The sequence below is a fragment of the Crocodylus porosus genome, unplaced genomic scaffold (genome assembly GCF_001723895.1).
Source record: "Crocodylus porosus isolate Cpor-Errol unplaced genomic scaffold, CroPor_comp1, whole genome shotgun sequence".
Taxonomy (NCBI): Eukaryota; Metazoa; Chordata; order Crocodylia; family Crocodylidae; genus Crocodylus; species Crocodylus porosus.
The window spans coordinates 5,956,534-5,974,111 of NW_017728915.1; the positions used below are offsets into that span (position 1 = coordinate 5,956,534).

At 48.9% G+C, this 17,578-nt stretch overlaps 1 protein-coding gene across 4 annotated transcripts in view; it reads left to right on the plus strand.

Moving 5' to 3' along the window:
- The window catches only part of ST3GAL2 (ST3 beta-galactoside alpha-2,3-sialyltransferase 2), a 100,863-nt gene that overhangs the window by 54,904 nt on the left and 28,381 nt on the right, over positions 1 to 17,578 (plus strand). Inside the window, exon 2 of one of the 4 annotated variants that reach the window (XM_019535605.1) lies at positions 4,534 to 4,618. The exons of 1 other annotated variant lie outside the window; for it this stretch is intronic. The gene's annotated coding sequence lies outside the window, so the exon portion shown is untranslated. Of the gene's footprint in view, positions 1 to 4,533; positions 4,619 to 10,202; positions 10,216 to 13,307; positions 13,389 to 17,578 lie in introns of those variants that run through there. 2 more of the 4 variants (XM_019535606.1, XM_019535607.1) reach the window with 2 other exon arrangements.

Below are 17,578 nucleotides of genomic sequence, written 5' to 3' on the forward strand. Positions count from 1 at the left end.
AAGGTCGAACGGTCACAAACTCCTGCAAGACCGTTTCAGGCTGGACATAAGGAAGAATTTCTTTACTGTCCGAGCCCCCAAGGGCTGGAACAGTCTGCCATCGGAGGTGGTTCAAGCGCCTACGTTGAACACCTTCAAGAGTAAATTGGATGCTTATCTTGCTGGGATCCTGTGACCCCAGCTGACTTCCTGCCGTTTGGGCAGGGAGCTGGACTTGATGATCTCCCGAGGTCCCTTCCAGCCCTGATGCCTATGAAATCTATGAAATAGTCCTTTAAGCTGATCCTCTCTGCCTGTGATTGGCCAAAACCCTCTTTCAATCACATGGTGAAAAGGTGCCTCTTGTCCTGAGATTCATCCATGGGGTGACCCAGCACTCTGCCTCCCTTGGTGAGCAGACTCTCCCAGATGGTAGTGGCTACAGATCCCTAGTTACAGTTTGGGTGAAGCTTCGAAATCTAATGGTGGGAGTCGAACAGAGTCGGATGTCTAGTTCTGTGACAGGAATGAAGTGCCAGAGCACTGACCTAGTTTGTCTTGTTATAAACAAATGTGTGAGGGTAAATGGTCCTTAACCTCTGTTAGGTAGAGGCTGAGGAATCCTAGTCCCACAGCACTTATGGATATGACAGTCTTTTTCCCTGGCCCTTAAAGGCAGCCATCTCTGGAAAGGAGTGCTACAATTGGTGCTTGGGGACACAGCATGATAGTACAGGTAGTGACTGCTATTGTCACTGCAGTAAAACGGTTTTAGCAAGGCAATATTCAGCCTTAGCACCCATGCTGGGGGAAGAAATGTTGAGGACTTGTCCATGAAAACAGGGTGGTTGGGATCTTGCTTTGTATTGTGTCCTTGGGTAGAAAAATATTTTTCATCTAAATAATTATCCAAGCAGAAAGCATAGCCACGCGATGTAGGATCTACACCAAATCATCCAAGTGTTCAGTGTGGGAGCCAAAGGAGTGTGAGCTTCAACTGACCTTTCACTTCAGTTGCAGCACAGTCACCCCTTGTGGCGGGGAGAAGGTCAGGACCTTTGCAGACTTACTGCTTCATCAGACAAACTAAGAGCAGGCTGGCTGAAAGGCAGTGTGGGTGGCTCTAGGCTGGCAGGAAGCTGCACTACGACTTGCTGACACTTGAGTCTGGGAACAACCTTGTCCCTGCTTTTAAAACTCAAACCATCAGAGCCTTGAGATTTTTGCTGACTTTTTTTTCCCTACCTTATTTTATCTAACTGAGTTTTGGTGGCATGCACCCAAGCATCTGAATTTTGAACAACGCTTGGCTCTTGAAACAGCCTTTTTGCCTTTCCTGTGCATGTACTGACCTAAGCAGGTATATCTGTGTGCTGCATATAATTTCTGGACACTATCAGTTTGGCATAGGTTATTGCAAGGTGCTCACTGCCACATTTGGGTGAAAGCAACTCTTCCACCTTGTAAATGGCTCTTATGAATCTTGCAAAGTCAGTGGCCCGATATGAATCATGAGGTCTGAACTCCCTAGAGGATTCTCTCGGGCAGGGATTTACAGGCTTCCTGGAGGTAATGAGCATACACAATGCAATTTCACCTGTTATGGCACAGCTGTCTGCATCGGGGGACTGCTCAAAGAATCCCTAAGAAAAGGGCTTCAAGCGAGCAGCCAGGCTGTGTTTCTCCATAGAGTACTAATTTCTTTCTCATCTGACAAATAAAATAATGCCTTGGGAAAGCACAGACCTAAGGGATTGTTTGCTATTTGCACTATCTTCACTTCCTTTTTTAGCTTTGCTTGAACAGTGAGACTGTACTAGTCCTTTCTCCTTGAAGTTCCCCTGCACTAGTATTATATTGCAATGCTTGGGTCCCACATTGCAAACTAGTGCTCCATGGCACTGTTTTCTGTACTGTCTCATTGCACTAACTCAAGCATTTGTGTTGATCTGAAGATGTATGCGCGGGGTTGGAGTTTCCCAGGCTGTGACCTGCGGATGTTTTTCAAAGCTTCATGTGTTATGGTGCCTCATGGGCTAGCCCTTGGGTGAGAAGAAGAAATGGAAATTGGAAGGGCGATTCTATGTTGTGAGCTTTTGCTCATGGTTTTTTGAGGCCTTCTGCTCTCCTATCAGGTATCACTCATGTGTAAGGCTGTTGTGCTGCCACTTACTTGTTATTTGCAACGGGAGGACTCAGCAGGTACCTAGTTTTGTGATGATCTGCCCTAAGAGCAGGGGCTAAGGGACCAGATTGTTGGGGGTGGGGGGGAGGGAAGCCTCTTGTGGCCAAGTCAAGAGATGATAGTGAAGCTGTAACGTGTGGTGGGACTACTGGGTGACTGCACTTTTCTCTCCCTATACGCCTTGTTCATGCTAAACTCATCTGTTCCCCTGCATGCTAAAAATCTGGAGGGTAGTTTTTGGGAACACCTACCTGAGACTCCCAGGGAAGACCAGCCAGTCTGAGCTAGCGCAGGGGTTGGCAACCCCTGGCACACGAGGCGATTTTGCTTGGCATGTTGTGGCCAGCCCCGGCTCCGGGTAGCTGCTGCCAGCAATGGAGCCTGGGCTGCTCCCAGCAGGGCTTGCAGTGTCCTAGCTGCCTGCTGAGAGTAGCTCGGGATCCTGGCTGGCAGCAGCTCCCCAGAGCCAGGGCTGGCTGCCGCTGGGAGACTCCAAACAGCTGTGCCAGGCTCTAGCATCAGCTCTGCACCAGCGCGTGCATGTACACCTTGGGGCGGACAGCAGGGCAGCACAGCCTGCCCTGAGGTGCATGTGCAGTCACTGCCAGCACGGAGCTGATGCCGGAGCTATGGAGCCCAGTGCAGCTGTTTGCAGCCTGCCGGCTTCTTGCTGCAACTGCCCAGAGCCCAGGCAGGTTACAAACAGCTGTGCCAGGCTCTGGAACCCTGCCATCACCTCCCTGCCAGAGACCGGGGCTGCACTGCCTCAGGCCCCTCCCTCACCATCTGCTCCGAGGCATGCAGAGCTGATGCTGGAGCCCCAATCCCAGCACAGCTGTTTGGAGTCTCCCGGCTCTGGGAGCTGCTGCCAGCCAGGAGCCCAGGCTGCTTCCAGCAGGCAGTTGGGACACTGCAAACCCTGCTGGGAGCATCCTGGGCTCCAGCAGCTACCCAGAGCTGGGGTAGCTGCTGGCAGCCACAGAACCCGGGCTGGGGGGCAGGGGCTTTGGGTGGGGGGCAAGGGGCACAAGCAGAGCATCCTGCCATGTACCCTTTGCCCTCATTTTGTTTTTCTGCGGTGCCGGCACTCCGGCACCTTCCAAAGTAGATATTGTAGTGTTTTTTGGCATTCCAGCCAAAAAAAATTGCCTACCCCTGTTAGTGGGCAGTCAGGGTTGGTAAAGACTGATGGGATCAGGAATGTCAGGCTTTTGGGGCCTGCTGCTCACCCCTTCCCTGTTTCAGCCATACCTACAAGGGATCTGGACAGAGCAGCAGGTAGAGAGGGAAGGAGAAGCCCCCACTGATACAGGGGGTTCTTTCATGCTATCCCTGCAGTGGTTGGTGGGAAGAGAATTTCTGTGGGGTGGATTAAAGGATCTGTGCTTGTGGGGGGCCCTCTAGTCTGGACTTCCATGCCCAGGGCTTGTAGCTGCTGTTTCTTCTCTCAGAGGAGCAGGGGGATTGTGGAAGAGTGATTTTTATAGGAAGTGGCTCTCAATATTTTTAGATTCCAGGTGCCCACATCATTAGACTCGAGGCACCTCTGGGAAAATGCCAGATCTTACCTTTTTTTGTCTCCTTTTTTGACTGTGGAAAAATAAGAGCCATTCTTCTCTTGCAGAGGACTCAGAAGAACACAACAGGTTCCAGAATGTCTTTGATGCTATGGATTCCTGTTTGAAGTCTTTGGGTTTCTCTTGTGAATCACATGTTGGTGTTGGCACACCTAGCAGTGCTAATATTGAATAGCATCCCATGGCAAGCTTAAAAGGATCTCACGGCGCCCCATGATGTTGTGACATCTTGGCTGAGAATCACTGTTATACAAAAAAAAAAAAAAGAGGAGAAATGGGGGCTCCTCCCCTTATAGCTTGAGAACAGATTAAATACTGGACATAAGCCATGGCTAAGCCAATTGGACTTTGCCTTTTCCATGGAAAAGACAGAGAGGTTTTGGCTTGGAATGTGCAAAAGGTAGCAAGGCCTTGGCTCTGGTAGGGGCTTGTTTCCTTACCAGGGACCAGCCACAGATTGCCTCATCCCACCCCAAGAGCGTAGCCCTAGGGACTGGTGACTGTGGCCTCTTTCCAAGGACAGGACTTGGAACAGTGCATCTGGAAATCATCCAGACCTTGGTCAACCACAGTCTAGATGGATTAGAGCCCAGGGGATGGGGAAGAGGAGAGGAAATAGTACAGTGGACACAGTCTTAAGGGATTTAGGGCAAGGATTTCTGTAGGTGATGCATTTTACTGGGCCACCTGCATACTTGGGAGGGATATAGACATTGTTTTCGGCCTCCTGAAATAAATCTTTACTTTCAACTGCACTGGTCACCCATGCTGATGACTATTTCTCCATTGCAGCTAGCAGAAGAGCTTGTTGCCTAAAGGAATTGGCATGGGAGTGAGCAGAAAGCTGCCTGAGTGGATATGGGGGACCCCTGAGGAGGTGAGTGAGGCAGCTGGAGCTGCTGGCCTGGCTGGGCCTGTTTAAGCTTAGTGGTGGTGGCAGGATTCAGCCTGGACTTTTGCTTTTCTCTTCAGTACTTGACCCTGGTTCACCAGCTTCTTGTTTAGGCCCATGCCACAACATGGGATCCCCCTGCCAAGGAAACTGCATTCAGCTGCATTGATGGAAGGCAGAGGCTTTGTTACAGTAACAGGGTATTCCTTCATTCCCCTGGAAAGTACTAGATTTTGGAAGACCCACTTGTTTGGAGGCCCGGCTTGGGTGACACATGGCTACTGCCTCTTTCTGTTTCTGCCTGCCAAGTGCTGACTTGCTGTAGATATCTGGCAGAGCAGAGCCTGGCACCAGCCCATATGAAACTCTGATATTCCTCTAGTTCAGGCACCTCCATACCTACAGCACAGCTTCTTTTCCCTTTTTCCTCCAAAAAGGACCCTTGCCTGTTGCTTCATCCCAGTCTATCACTGGTGCATAGGCTGGCTACCTGCTGTCTTGCAAATTGGGCAGGGCATCTTGCAGACAAATGGCATTCTTGTCATGCTGTTTGCAAACTGGTACCATTCAACTCAAACAGTTTATTGGAGTTGTACAGCAATTAATCTCTATGAGAAGCCTGCAGGATGCATCTTAACGGGTGTGCACAGTTGGTCGCTACTGCACCACCACACAGTATCAGGGGTGCTCTGCTAGGCTAAACACCTGGTCCCCCTCCCTCTCTGCTGCAGGAAGGAATTTAATACTTGTCATGTAGGTGAGGCAGGCATGCAGTTAACTTTCTCTGAAACAGCTGCAGAATTAACCAGACTTGGACTGCAAAGTGCAGTCAGGTCTGTGGGGGAGAGAACAACTGAAGCAACTGGCCATGATAGCCTTACACTGGATGGATTTTTCAGTGCTGGGAAATGCAGTTGAGGCCAAGGCAACTAGATCAGCCCTCTCCTATTTAATTTGCTGGTATATGTAATGCCACACCAGTGATGGACTTGATGCTGGAAACCTTTGCTTGGGCTGACAGTGTTACTGGCTTCAATTGGTATCTTGGCAGGAGTCATGTTGTAGAGTTAACTTGGAGCTATGTTGAGCCCTAAATAGACTTTAGATCGCAGCACTCAGTGCTCCCTAAATTACGGTATTTGTGCCTCTTTGCAATTGTGGAAAGGAGTTGGGTATCTGAAAGGTTAAGAGAAAACTCGTAAAAATTGAGTATTTTTCCAGGTGCCTTCTCTTTTTGGGAGCCTGGGCAGCTGGCATTCAGGTTCAGCTGAGTTAATCCAGTTCCTGGCTTTCTGAAGAATATTAGAGAGAGAGGTTTTTTGCTCTGGCTTGAGCTTGCAGAATTAATGTATCTTCCTTTTGTGGGTGCATGAGCCCAGTTCAGTCTTTCTCTGTTTCTTTATTGTATTTTTTTAAAGATCCTCAGGTAGCATGTCCAGTGTTACAAAGCAAGCAATTAGTCTCTTGTTTTCCAGGAGAGCTATTTCCCTCATCTCCCTTCTCCCATCCAAAGGAAATGTTTAAAGGCCAGAGGTTCTAGCCACTTCTGCCCTCTGCATATTATTGACTTTCCAGGTTTAAGGCTGGAACAGTTGCTTATTCACAGACAACAATGGCATGTGAACTGCATTACCTCTCACCATTCTCCAGCCTAGGAGCTGCTGCTTGTTATTGAACAGGAGACTGAAATGACCTGAAATTCCAGGTGTAACCATGTGGAGGTGACCCTCAGCTGATGTATTTTTAGGCCAGCAAAGGGTTCTTCATGCTCTGTTCTTGGTGCGAGTAGCTTGGCTGACTACTTCATGTTGCTGGTCTCTGCCTGGATATTTTCAGTGTCATATTATAGCCCATCTTTGGGTGGGTGGAGGGTGGGAGAGCTGGTTGTGGGTGCGAAGCCTCCTTGGGCATGTCTAGCTGCCTCTGCACTGAGTCTAGGAGTGTTGCTGCAAAGCAGGCTTTGCCCACTTGCTTCTGCTCCTTGCATGCCAAATCCCAGAAACCAGGCACTGTAGCTATTCAGAGAATCCCTGAGCATTCTTGATAAAGTATGTCCAAGACAGCCTGAGAGCAGCTCTGGGTGCACACTTGGTGTCTCTCTCAAGTGGCTATGGTGCTCTCTTTCTGGACTCTAGCGCACACAACAGCAATGATTGCATGGGACAAGTCTCTGCTGGTAGGGCAGACGTGCCCTCGGGCCTGAATACAGACTGTCAGAAGTTTAATGATGACTGAAAACTTGTGCCATCTGGTGGTTTACAGGAGCTGAGCTGGCTGCATGTCAGCTTGGCATCCTTTTGGCACCTGCTGGTTGGCTTAGAGGTCAAAAGATTGATTAAGCCCCAGAGACTAGTGTGGGTGCTTCAGGCCAAGACTAGCAGCCTGTTTGTGGAAAGAATAAAGGGAGGCAATGGGGGAGAAAGCTATGCTGAGTGTAGGCTCCAGAGAGAAGCCAGTCATCTGCAGTTTCTTAGTCTAGTTATTCAGAACTTTCTTCTCTGGAACATCTTGGACCTCTCAGATCTGGGTCATTTTTGACCCTTCAGGTTCTCTACAGCTCCAGTCCTATGCCATTTCTGCCTGGGCTGTACTCAAGACATGCTCTCAGCTGAGCTGTTTTTACAAGACTGTCTTGAGTTCTGTGAAGGAGTCTCACTACAGGATCTGATAAACTGGTGTCTCTGGGAGCTGGCAGTGCATGAGACCAGGCAGGGAGGGTTGTCTAAGGGTGGAGGGCTGCCTACAGAAGTACATGTTTATGATGGACCTGAGAGTGGGGGTTGGGATGAGACAGAGGACCCCCCCCCCTTTGCCTTTCTAGTCTTGCCAAAGCTTCCCTGCTGCACTAGAACTTACAAAAATGCCCAAGAACAGGGATGTAGAGAGCCAGCAGAGGAAGAAGACTCTTCAGACCTTGGCTAAGCACCTCTTTCTGGCTTGGAGCCTTGGTTTTTCTAGGGTTCAACTGGGGTGTGATCCCTGCTGTCTGTCACCAGACATACTCCTTGATCCTGTCTATTGGCAGGAATGGATTTTGCCCCTTCGTTCTGTTCTTTCAGAGCTACATCACCTGCTCCCCAAACCAAAGGGCATCAGTAGCTATTGAGCTTGGGAGGAAGGGATACGGCCTCTGAATTAAAACTTCTTAGACCTTATCAAATTCTAGAAGCTGCAAGTAGAAAAGGAACAGTGGAAAAAAACTCTGGTCAAACCTAGTTCACTTTTTCTCTCAGCATCCACTCTGTGCCACTGTGTGATGCAAGATACTGGGCAAAGATGGACTTACGGTCTGACCCAGTAAATGACAGTTCTTATGTTCTTATTTCCTATATTCTTCCCCAGATTCCTGGTTGGATGAGCACACCTGACGTGCCACCACGTTGTTGCTTTGCCAAACAAACAAACTGATGGGGGGAGAATGGGCTAGGAGTGAGGCCCAGAGTTAGGATTGGGTTGCTCATCTCTCAGCTTAAAATCCAAGGCCCAGATTAAAGCCTGGTTAAATTGGTTAACTACACCTGCCCACCACCCCACTACACTTTCCTGTTCCCCAGGGGATTTTTATTTCCCTTCCTACTTCCTATTTTAAAAATCCTTCTGCCCAGTCTGTCCATGCTCCAACTGGGGGGACAGTGGTCTTACCTGTATGTGGTGTCCAGCCAAAAAATGTAACTGCTGGCTGGGAAAGTAGTTTCTTCTATTCACTCACTGAAATGACTGTAGGTGCTGCTTGGTGTCCAAGGCTGGGTTTTTCTTCTGAGTAAATTTGCATCCCCCTGCAAAGTGAGGTCTCTGTCCCATTAGTCTGGTCAGGGACTAGGCCTGGAAACTAGGAACATTTGGGCTCTCTAGTGCTTGCCCCTGGTAGTGAGACAGGCTCCACAATTTCTGGCAGATGTTCTTGTGCTTTGGGTGGTCATGTGTGGCCCTGTAGTCTCTTCAGCCCACTCCTTGTGCCAGGGCCCTTCCATGCGAGTATTTGTGTGCAGTGGGAGGCAGAGGCTAGCGCCTGTGATCTTCCCACCTGGGTGCGCAGCATCCTGGAGAGCAGAAGGGCCTGCACAGTCCTGCTCAGCCTGGGATTTGGGCGGCATGTTGGGAACTTTCCCATCTTACTGTAATAAATGAACTGGTACTCGGATCCAAGCTATCTGCCTGTTCCGCTTGCCAGTAAACTGCCCGGACTGCCAGTGCATTAGCTTTAAAGGCTCATGTTAGAGGAGAGACCCAGAGAGGCACTGCTGCCAAGCACAGAGGGGCAATGGAAAAAGCTTCTCCTTGCTGCTGGGGCTGTAGGTGAGGTCAGTTGACTGCAAGCTTGTGACTCCAAGCAGTGCCTCGGGCCTGTGCTCCCCTCACCCATCCCTTACACAACACAAACCTGCACATTATATGGGAAGGAGATCAAGAGACACCTACGTGCTAAGTGGACTGTCGAGGCTGCATGTCAGGTTTGTTCTTATCAGGCACGTTCTTCATAGCCTGCAGGTGGGAACCGTGAAAGTGGCTCTTTTTACCTATCAAGTTACAAGAGAGCTGTCGGGGATAAATACTGCCTGCCTGTAGATGGAAATGCACTGCTTCACTTGATAAATTTAAAACATTTTCTTTAGAGTCTCTTCCAACTTTGTAATGGTTACAAACAATTGTCAGGTATGCAGGCCCACTAGGGGAAATGCCGTACTTGACTTGGTGCTGGCCCCAGGGGAGGACTTGGTGGGACACCTACAGGTACAAGGTCACGTAGGGGATAGTGACCACCAGTTGATAGGATTCGCTATCTGACAAAAAGTGGGAAAGACAGCTTGTAGGGCAACAGTGCTATTCTTCTGGAAAGCCAACTTCAACGAGCTCAGGAGATTAGTTGGAGTGGGACTGAGGGGTAACCACATCTGTGATCTGGGAGTCCAAGAAGGATGGGAGTTCAAGAAGAATGGGAGTTCCTCAAGGGACTGATTCTGCAGGCACAGATGGGCACCATCTCAGTGCACACAAAAGGAAGGCAAAAAAGCCAAAAAACCTTCTTGGCTGAACACGGAAATCCAGGGGAGCCTTCAGAGAAAGAGAGAGGCTTACAGGCTGTGGAAGCAGGGGACGGCCACCAAGGAAGAGTATACCAGCTTGGCTTGTGCTTGCAGGGAAGCAGTGAGGAAGGCCAAAGCAGTTGCAAAGCTCAAGTTGGTAACAAAGATTAAGAGTAATGAAAAGTCCTTCTTTAAGTACATAGGGAGCAAGAAGAATGTGCAGGGTAACACAGGGCCTCTACAGAATGGTCTAGGGCAGGCTTGTCCAACATGCGGCCCTCCAAGGCACTTTCTATGGCCTGCGGTGCTGCAACCCTTGTCTCTCCCCCAACCCCTCAGCAGCTTTGTAATAGCTGCTGAAGGGCTGGGAAAGGGACAAGGTTCCCACATGTACTGCGTCAGCCTGACGTTGCCGATGTGGTGTGTGTGGGAAGAGGAGTAGCCATGTGCCACTTGAGACAGGATGAGCCCAGCCGGAGCAGCAGGGGGCTCAGCTGCACTTTGCCCTACCTGCACCGGCTTCCCACGCGGTGCAGGGGATTGGAGGAGCCCAGCCAGGTCTGCACCAGCCAGAGGTGGCAGCGGTGCCATGTGCCACTTGGGACTGACCGGTGCAGGCAGGGGGAAAATGCAGCTGAGCCCCTGCCGCTCCGGCTGGGCTTGTCCCATCACGAGCAGCACACGGCTCCACCGCCACTTCTGGCCAGCGCAGACCCGGCCGGGCTCCCCCTGTCCCCAGCACCATGTGGGAAGCCGGCTGCAGCCGCATGCTGCTCCGGATGGGATGGAGCCAGCCGGGTCAGCACTGGCTAGGAAAAGTGGCATGCAGCTGAAACTGGCTTCTCACCTGCTGCTGGGGACAGGAGGAACCCGGCCAGGTCTGCACCAACCGTAGCGGCAGGGCTCAGCTGCTCAGCTCAGGCTCTGAGAGCAGCAAGAGACGCGTGGGTGAAAGCCCACTCCGCCCCCACTCCCTCGAAGCCCCCCAGAGACCCCCAGCAGCCATGGAGCCCCCCGCTGATCCCCAGCACAGCCAGAGGTAAGCGGGGCCTGTAGTGGGAGGGGGTTAACCATACATGCTTCTCAAGTAAATCCCGGGATGTCCTTCTCCCCTTCTGCTCGGCCTTGCTGCGGCCGCAACTGGAGTCCTGCCTCCACTTTTGGCCTCCGCAATTCAAAGAGCATGTGGAGAAGCTTGAGAGGGTCCAGAGAAGAGCCACGCGCATCAGCACAGGTCAGGAAAACAGACCTGACGACGACAGGCTGAGAGCCACGGGGCTCTTTAGCCTGCAAAGGCGCAGGCTCGGGCGTGAGCTCATGCCCACCTATAAGTTTCTCAGGGGTGACCACCAGGAACTGGGGGAACCTTTCTTCACCACAGTGACCCAAGGGACGACGAGGTCGAGCGGTCATAAACTACCGCGAGACCCTTTCAGGCTGGACATAAGGAGGAACTTCTTTACTGTCCGAGCCCCCAAGGGCTGGAACAGCCTGCCATCAGAGGTGGTTAAAGCACCTACATTGAACACCTTCAAGAGTAAATTGGATGCTTCTCTTGTTGAGATCCTATGACCCCTGCTGACTTCCTGCCCTTTGGGCGGGGGGCTGGACTCGATGATCTTCTGAGGTCCCTTCCAGCCCAAATGTCTATGAAATCTATGGTGCCGACCTGATTGGCCTCCTCCCAGCAGTGAAGCTTCCTGCCTTTTAGGACCAGCTGGCACAGGTAGGGAGAAAGTGCATCAGTACGTGGGGAAGCCATCTTTGATAGAGGACGGGATGGGCTGGCCAGGCTGCACCAAGGAGGGAAAGCTGTGGCTGAGCCCCCTTCAGCTGTGCTGTAAGCGTCTTTAAGACTGAACAATATGCTCAAGAATGGAGCATGAACGATCTGGGCTTCAACGTAAATTTGAAGCAGGTAAAAATCTTTTTAAAAACACTGTCCAATGTTTGGATTGTGTTTGCCTCTGTTTCTCTTTGTGTAGGATTGGGGGTTCAACTTGTTACTACTTGTTAAAGATGTGTTACTAACAAGTTATTAATTCAATAAAAGTAAATCTTGAAGATTATTCCCAAAAATGCCCATATTTTGTTGCTTTGATTAGCTTCCACTCTGGCTGATATCTTTTCCACATTGATCTGTCAACTTGCATTATGCTTCTTTCACTCAGTGAGAAATGAGTAGAAGCGAAAGTGTTTTGGTATTATTTCTTTGTTGCTTTTTATATTGTTTTTATTTTGTATTTTAAACCACATTTCCAGACCCATTTCATTGTCATTTCCTGTAACTTCATTGGTGTCAAGGGTCACGTGACGTCACTTCCTGATGTGATACCACTTCCTGTGAGGTCTTTGAATATGGCTTGCTGGCCCACTGGGCGATAAAAAGTTTGTGATCTGGCCCCACATTCAAAAAGTTTGGACACCCCTGGTCTAGGGCACTTGTAATAGACAGGATGGATAAAGTGGAGCTTTTAAATGACTTCTTTGCATCTGTGTTCCTTGACACTGATACAAACATGCTTCCCCATGAGACTTTAGTCAGGCATGAAAGAAATACCAATCTACCTACGGTTAGCGCTGACCTAGTGAAGGGGCACTTGGAGGGGTTGGACATGTTTTAAGCTGGTGGGCCCCGATCATCCTTCACCCAGGGGTACTAAAGGAATTGGCCAGTGTCCTAGTGAAACCACTGGTGCAACTGTTTGAGCACTCATGGCAGGTCCCAGAAGACTGAAAAAGTGCCAGTGTGGTCCCTATTTTCAAGAAGGGGAGGAAGGAGGACCTGGATAATTATAGGCCAGTTAGCCTCACCTCTATTCTTGGCAAGACCTTAGAAAAGATCATAAAGGATCACATTTGTGGGGGGCCAGCAGGTAATACAATGTTAAGGGGAAACCAACATGAGTTTATAGCAGGCAGATCCTACCTGACTAGCCTGGTTTCTTTTTATGATCAGGTCACAAAGTGCTTAGATTCAGGGGTGGAGATGGGTATTATCTATGCGGACTTTAAAAAGGCTTTTGACACCAGTGTCACACCCAGTTCTCAGAAACAAACCGAGTAGCTGTGATGTGGATTTTTCTTACAGGAAGGTGGGTGAAAAACTGGCTTATGGGACGCACCCAGAGAGTGGTGGTGGATGGGGAGGTTTCTCCCTAGAGAGATGTGGGCAGTGGCATTCCCCAAGGCTCTGTCCATGGACCACTGGTGTTCAATATTTTCATCAGTGATTTGGATGAGGGGATTGAAAGCACTCTGTCCAAATTCTCAGACAACACTAAACTATAGGACTCGGTAAACACACTGGAGGGCAGGGAGTGAATCCAGGTGGATTTGGATAGACTGGAGAAGCGGGTGGATCAGAATAGGATGCAATTTAACAGGGATAAGTGCAAGGTGCTACATCTGGGGAGAGAGAATCTCTAATACACCTATAGACTGGGGGGTACCATTCTGAGTACCATGGCAATGGAAAGGCATCTTGGAGTCTTGGCTGAGACACAAATGAACACGAGTCGCCAGTGTGATGAGGTAATAAGTAAGGCTAACCACACTTTCTTGCATTAGCAGGTGCATCACGAGCAAGTCTAGGGAGGTGATGCTTCCTCTCTATGTGGCATTGGTCAGGCTGCAGCTGGAGTACTGCATCCAGTTTTGGGTGCTGCACTTCAGGAGGGATGTGGATAACCTTGAGAAAGTTCAGAGAAGGGCAGGTTGAGGGCCTGTGGGTAAGATCCTATGAAGACAGGCTGAGGGACCTGAATCAGCCTCCAAAAGAGAAGGCTGAGAGGTGATCTTGTGACTGTCTACAGACTCATCATGGGGGGTCAGCAGGGAATAGGGGATACTTTGTTTACCAGGGTACCCCTTGGGGTTATTACAAATAATGGCCACAAACTAAAGGAGAGTAGATTTGGATTGGATATCAGGAAGAAATTCTTTATGGTGAAGGTTACCAAAATATGGAATGAGCTTCCAGGGAAGGTAGTACTTTCCCCTACCTTGGAGGTGTTCAAGAAAAGATTGGACCACCACCTAGCTGGAGTTATTTGACCCCAGCACTCTTTCCTGCCTAGAGCAGGGGGTTAGATTCAATCTACAAGGTCTGTTCTGACCCTAGAAATCTATGAAAACCCACTTTCCTTCATGAAAATGTGCTGAAGCAGGACATTCCTTGCCTGTGCTTTACATGGTGCATACAACCTGCCCAGCACGACCCCTCTCCAGTTCTGGTATTTTCTGTAAGTGAGGCCTTCAATTTGCTCATGCTGTGTTCATACATCACCTTGGACAGGGAGGGCCTGGTCTGCTACTGGAGCTTAAATGTTACCCCAAGACAGTCTAGTGTTGACTTTAAGATATATGTCAAGAAGGGATGGTTGAATGGGAGAGCAGAGAGGCCCAATCCTGCAACATTCTTGGTAACCTCTCCTATGTAGTCACAGGGGAGGCAGGTGCCTGCCAGCTAGCTGGATTAGGTCCACAGAATCCATCTACTACATGTGCAATGCACTATAGAGTTTCCTAGTTTAGCAGGTACTTTCTCCCAGTTATGAACCCTATACTAGGAGGCACTTAAGTGGGATGGGGTGGAGGGAAGGCTTGTTTGTGCTGGGGGAGGGAAGGCATCTTTACATGTTTTCTGTATGGCAGGAAACCATCTGTGCCCCAGAAAGCTTGCAGTCTCCACTTGTGGGTTTTTCTTTAGATCCAGTGACGTTCAAGATAGAGACAACCAGAGCACTTGTTGGAGCAAGTGCCTACTTTTGGGTGAAGATTTGTCTCCATGAAGTAGGAAGAAATACTGAAAATTTAATAGCTAAATAGCTTAGTAGGACTATTCTTTCTTCAACGCCCTTTTTTCCAAAACATCATTATGCCTTGCTTACCCTTTGCTAAAACAGTATTATTATTATTTTTTATATCAGCCAGACAAATATTTTAATAATTGGTTATAAATTTACGTTTTGAGTACCTTACTATGGCTGATCGATATTGTAGAGGCCTGACTCTTGCAATACCAAATGTATTGCTGATCACCTTCAGGGGGTACATGCTACATGTACTAATGCCATCCAGTTTCTAGTGAAAAGCATTTTAGGAGTGCACATTAATTTCTAATAGTAAAAGTAGACTGAATTTCTGGTGACTGGAGCATTGTATAGTAAAATTTGTTTGTTTGACTGCTTTAGACCATTAAGTTAATGGCCTAAAGTTCTTGTATGTTGGATATAATGAATATATCAGCAATGGTCTGTGAAACTTTTGGGTCATACCAATACATGATTTTTTTTTTTTTATTTTAAACCAAGTATCTGGAAAGCTGTATTTCCTGTCATGGCTGTGGATGGGCCCCTGAACCTGTACAAGACACTGGTCATCATCTATTCTAGGCAGCAGAAGTCTACTACATTCAATACCTTAATTGCTAGCCCAGATGAAGAAAGTTTGTGATTTGAGCTTCTGCTAAACTGTTCAGCTGAACAGGCAGCTGAATCCTCAGTGTGACCAATTTAGCATGAGCTGGAAAAAGTGTCCTTTTTCCAGACCTGTGTTTGTAAGATGGAGGAGAGGTACATTGAGTACACCATGGTTGTACTACTTGCCTTTCAATCCTAAGCTAGGCAATGCCCCCTTCCATCCCACTCTGGTGCTAAAGCCTTGAAGTAGGGGTGAAAATGGCAAGAGAAGGAGCAGCTGCCAAATGCAAACAAACTGGGGTTCATTTTAAACTATGGTGGTCTTGCTTCTCTGCATAGCCTGCCAGTAAGGGGGCCATTTGAGCTAACACCTTTAAGCTGAGTCTTCCTGCTGTAGGAACTGGACCGAGATCTCACAGATAGCTCTGAAGTGATAATGAATGGGGACACTTGACCTGAACTAGATATGAACCTCCAGCCTGGCAGGGAAAGGTGCACTAGTTCATTGCTAATCCTGGTTTTGGAGATGCTGAGCATTTCGCCCCCTCCTACAGCAATTCCTGAACTGCTCTGCACATGTAGCACCTATCATCAAATGATCTTGAAAGAGCTTTGTGGGTATTGGAGCTCTTGGGGAGAGAATGCCCCATTTTATTAGTAGCCTCCAAATGACAGGACTTGGTCTTTAGGACCAGCAGAGGGGATGGTCTTTAGTGGGGATTGTTCACATGAAATGCTTCAGCTGCAAGTCTGTGCAGACCCAGAGGCTGGGGGACAAAGTTGGGTCTCACTGGGTTTTCTGTTTCTGAGTCAGATGGGGTAGTCATACAAAAGATTTGTGAATTGTCTTAATGTATCTTGCTTCTAAGAATGTCTTGTCCCTGGCAGTGGAAGGGCTGAAGACTGAATCACAGAATCATAGAAAATTAAGGTTGGAAGGAACCTCAGGAGGTCATGTAGTCCAACCCTGTGGTCAAAGCAAGACTGTTGCCAACTAGATGATTCTAGCCATGGATTTGTCAAGCTGGGCCTTAAAAACCTCCAAGGATGGAGATTTCCCCCACTTCTCTAGTTAACCCATTCCAGTGCTTCACCAATCTCCAAGTATCCTAATATCCAACCTAAACTTCCCTTGCTGCAACTTGAGACCATTGCTCCTTGTTCTGTCATCTGCCACCACTGAGAACCGTCTAGCTCCATCCTCTTTGTAAATACTCTTCAGGGAGTTGAAGGCTGCTATGTAATCTCCTCTTAGTCTTCTCTTCTGCAGACTAAATGAGCCCAGTTCCCACATCCTCTTCTCTGAAGTCATGTGCCTCAGCCCCCTAACCATTTTGTTGCTCTCCACTGGACTCTCTCTCCAATTTGTCCACATCCTTTCTGTGGTGGGGGGCCCAAAACTGGACACAGTGCTGCAGGTATGGCCTCACTAGTGCAGAATAATCACCAGAGCAGAAGAATCTCTTCCTTCAATCTGCGGCAACACTTCTACTAATGCAGCTCAGTACACCATTAACCTTCCTTGCAGCAAAGGCACACTGTCGGCTCTTATTCAGCTTCTTGTCCACTGTAACCCCCAGGTCCTTTTCTACAGAGCTGATGCTTAGCCAGTCAGTCCAACACCCGTAATAGTGCATGGGATTCTTCTGTCTGAAGTGCAGGACTTTGCACTTGTCCTTATTAAATCTCATGATATTTTATTTTATTTTATTTTTGGGCCCAACCCTCCAATTTGTCTAGATCTGTCTGAATCCTAACCCTATCCTTCAGAATATCTATGACTTCCCCCAGCTTTGTGTCATCCATGAACTTGCTGAGGGTGCACTCCATCCCATCTTCCAAGTCATTAATGAAGACGTTGAATAAAACCAGCCCTAGGATAAATCCCTGGGGCACTCTGCTTCATAGAAACATAGAAATTAAAGGTTGGAAGGGACCTTGGAAGATCACTGAGCCCAACCCGTCTGCTCTGGGCAGGAATACTGTTGAGATCAAATGATCTCACCAAGGTGTCTGTCCAGTCTCCTTTTGAAGATTTCCATGGTGGGGGACTGCATCACTTTGGGAAGTCTGTTTTTTAGATGCTGGTCGCTCCTACATGGTAAGGGTGGGCAGGGATGGAGGAGGTTTTCTGGGACGTATTCTTCCATGTTTGATGTGGGTGGCAAAGAGAGCCCACAAACATGGAACTGTGTGGCTTTAGTGTGTCCCCTTGTCCCACCTCCTCAGACTGCCAGCACTTGTGCCTTCAGGGGTAGGAAGCAGCAAAAGCCACATGAGTCCACAAGCAGCCTCTGTCTTAGACTGCTTCAGTTATTTTTCCAGTCTTTGCATGGGTCCCAGGCCAAAAAATAGCTTTGTCTGTACATAGAATCAATGAGTGGGAAGGGACCTAGACAGATCATCTAGTCCGACCCCCCGCCATGGGCAGGAAGGAGCACTGGGGGTGGGAGGGCCACCTCTCTGGGAAGCCTATTCCAGGCTCTGGCCACCCTTAC